A 4,170-nucleotide genomic window follows, 5' to 3' on the forward strand; every position below is an offset into this window, starting at 1 on the left:
TTGATTTGCTTAGTGAAAATAATTGTCGTTCCGGTATAGAAACCTGCAAACAAAATATTTAGTGATGGCTAGGAAAGGTCTACAAGCTAAAAGTAAAGCTATAAAAATTTAGAATTGAATAGCTATATCTATAACATTTATAATGCAAGGAGTAACATTGAACAGAACCAGCTGTAATGTCTGTCACTGAGAAACTTCTGTGTTCAGAAAAAAAGGAACTTACTGTGTGTGTGTGTGTGTGTGTGTGTGTGTGTGTGTGTGTGTGTTGTGTGTGTGTGTGTAAATACATACATATATACTCAAATTCTCTAGTTTCTCAACTAAAGAGAAATACATTATGCAAAACGCAAAACATGATGAAGACCGTACACATACGTACATACGTACATAAATATATTTGTACTTATAAATATATATAACGATTGAAGATGACGGGTAAGAGCTATATTGCTAGAAACAAGAGTCAAAGTCCCTCATAGCCACAAACACAGCACAATTCTATGTACTGACAGGGGAGTTAACCACCCCACACCAAGAGAGGGTACTATATTGGCATGCGAATTTCGATTGAAAATAAAGCTCATCAGTATACCTACTCCATCGCTGATAATTAAGCTAAATGCTACCTGTCAGTATATAACGTTTGCCACAAAAATCAATGGATGATTCAGCAAAATAGTAATTATTTTATAAATCTCACATTACTAGTTTGTTGTATCATCCATTGATTCTTGTGGTAAACTCTATATATATACCTATATATATATATAAAATAAAATATTAGGGAATAAATCCAAACTTACAGGGGAAAATCAGATTTAGGATTGAATCCAATTTTATAGTAAAATATTATATTATATTAAATTAGAGATAAAACCACTATTAGGCAAATCATACAATGAAAACCTTAAGCCAATTTTGATATATATTTAAATAATATAAATTAATTAATCTTATGTATTGGCTTAAGTTTTTCATTGTATGATTTGCCTAATAGTGGTTTTATCTCTAATTTAATATGATATATATATATATATATATATATATATATATAGGCATATATAGAGAGTTTACCACAAGAATCAATGGATATATATATATATATATATTTATATATACAGGCAATTAACTCCCATGTCAGTGCACGTACGCATGAATGTGTATGTTGTACACATACTTTTAAGAGATCCGTATAACAATAGATTACATATGATAATCTGTACCAGACGGGATTGTTCGGCATTGGATTTTTGCTGGATAAGGAAAAGAGATTTTAAATGTGATATATAAATAATTTATCGTAGATTATGTGCAGTAAATATAATATCTTCATTAAGTAGATTCTTGTTGCTACGTATAAGAAGCAATGCTGAGATCAATAAAAGTGATATTTCACATGAAATCTAGCTAAACCTCCAGGCGGAAAGTTGAAAGGCCAAAATCAGAGACGTTATCTTTACAACGGTTAACGATTTACAGTTTTTATACTGAAGTGTGTGAGAATGGTTGATGAATATGTCTGTAGTTGAAAATTGGTTTCATGTTTTCAAGTGTTGGTAGTCGTTATAGCTACGTCAGACACAGTATTCGGTTAACCTTATAAATGTTAGAGATTGGTAATCGTATAAATAACAATGTAAAAGTTTTTAGTCTTCATTCCCTTCGAAAATTGCTCTCAAATGTGGTTTTAGTCGTTTTGACTGCTTCTTCTAGCGTGTAGAAATTACCTCTCTTTTACTCTCTTTTACTTGTTTCAGTCATTTGACTGCGCCCATGCTGGAGCATCGCCTTTAGTCGAGCAAATCGACTCCAGGACTTATTCTTTGGAAGCCTAGTACTTATTCTATTGGTCTCGGTCTCTTTTGCCTAACCGCTAAGTTACGGGGACGTAAACACACCACCATCGGTTGTCAGATAATGTTGGTGGGGAGAAACACAGAGACACAAACATATACACACACATATATATATATACATATATACGACGGGCTTCTTTCAGTTTCTGTCTACCAAATCCACTCACAAAGCTTTGGTCGGTCCAAGGCTATAGTAGAAGACACTTGCCCAATGTAACACAATGGGATTGAATCCGGAACCATGTAGTTGGTAAGCAAGCTACTAACCATACAACCACTCTTGCGCCTACCTTTATCTACCTGTTAAAGATAGTTTTCTCTTGAGTTTAAATGTACACTATTTTATATTGAGAATATGTTGTCTATTAACTTTTTATACATGCTAGGCCACTGGTGGTGAAACTCCTAAAAATATTCGCCACCCTATATATTTTACGAATATGAGATTAGTATTTGGAAGTTCGGTTCGGAATTTTTCATTTACTACCGACTGAAAACAGCGCTTGCACGATGAATTTTGAAAAATTATAACATATGAGACACGTGTTATTTGTCTCTAAATTATATGTTAATTGTTATGGCACGGTTACTGGTAGGGATTCGCCTAGCAAATTATTTTATTTCCTGAAGAAATCTGAAACCTAGGTACAACCGTAAAAAAAAAACAAGGTAAAAGTTTTTATTTTTCATTCCCTCCAAAAGTTGCTCTTAAATGTGGTTTTGGTTGTTTTGACTGCTTCTTCTAGCGTGCAAAAATTACCTATTAAAGGTAGTTTTCTCTTGTGTTTAAATGTACACTTTTGTATATTAGTATATCACCATGATCACCGTGACCGACCAGGCCATCAGATGTTGTTACACATCGCTGGTCACAATGCGCTTCGCATTGTTTTAGCCTCCAAATGACGCCACCCCGCTGGCTAAGTGAGCAGGCCAACAGAAGAAAGAGTGAGAGAAAGTTATGACGAAAGAGTACAGCAGGGATCGCCACCACCCCCTGCCGGAGCCTCGTGGAACTTTAGGTGTTTTCGCTCAATAAACACTCACAACGCCCGGTCTGGGAATCGAAACCGCGATCCTACGACCGCGAGTCCGCTGCCCTAATCACTAGGCCTTTGCGCCTCCACATATTAGTATATATATATATATATGATTAGTGGGGTTACCAGTTTAGTCGCTGACGATTCGACGGTTTCACAACGCCACTTGTTTATCAATCTGGGTAATTATTTACTTGTTCACTATTATAATTTTGTCTTTACAACTATTACTATCGTCTCACAATTATTACTATACTTATAATATTACTATAAGACATAGGGACACTAATACTGTCTCCCCTGATTACTTTAGACAACAAATGATGACAGATATACGACTCTGGGTTTATCTACTGCTGATGCTGTGGCGTTAAATAGAGAAGCGGACTTTTTGAGTCTACTAATACCTATTTCTTTACTACCCACAAGGGGCTAAACACAGAAGGAACAAACAAGGACAGACATAGGTATTAAGTCGATTACATCGACCCCAGTGCGTAACTGGTACTTAATTTATCGACCCCGAAAGGATGAAAGCAAAGTCGACCTCGGCGGAATTTGAACTCACAACGTAACGCAGACGAAATACCGCTAAGCATTTCGCCCGGCGTGCTAACGTTTCTGCCAGGTCGCCGCCTTTGTCGCCGTAACTGGTACTTAATTTATCGACCCCGAAAGGATGAAAGGCAAAGTCGACCTCGTCGAAATTTGAACTCAGAACGTAACGGTAGACGAAATACCGCTAAGCATTTCGCCCGGTGTGCTAACGGACCGCTAGTTCACATGACTGGCAGTCAATTTATTGACTTTTGAGAGGAGCGCTGACAAGTTGGAACTAGCATAGCTAAGATATAAAAATTGGTAAATATTTCACAGTTTTAAGAAGCTATAATAGTCTATCTATAAACACACCAACGTATTTACGATGAAGGAATTTATCTATGGAAAAAAAAACATCGTACTTCAGGTATAAAAGTCTATAAACATCTCAAAGTTTTAGCAAACATAGAAAGTTGGGGAGCTGTTAAATGACCACGTTATCGTGTGAATGATTTCAGTAGCACTGAGAAGAGAGGTGAGGGGAAACGAAGAAGAATGAGGCAGTTGAGCTCACCAAAATTCTGCGTGGGGATGAATTTATGTATTGAACTCTAGATTTTTTTGGGAGGACCTAGCACAGCTAAGAAATGGAAATTTATGAAATTTTTGAGAGGAGCGTTGACAAGTTGACACTATCATAACTAAGACGTAGAAATTTATAAACAACATCTCAC

Source organism: Octopus sinensis, linkage group LG15, assembly GCF_006345805.1.
Source record: "Octopus sinensis linkage group LG15, ASM634580v1, whole genome shotgun sequence".
NCBI lineage: Eukaryota > Metazoa > Mollusca > Cephalopoda > Octopoda > Octopodidae > Octopus > Octopus sinensis.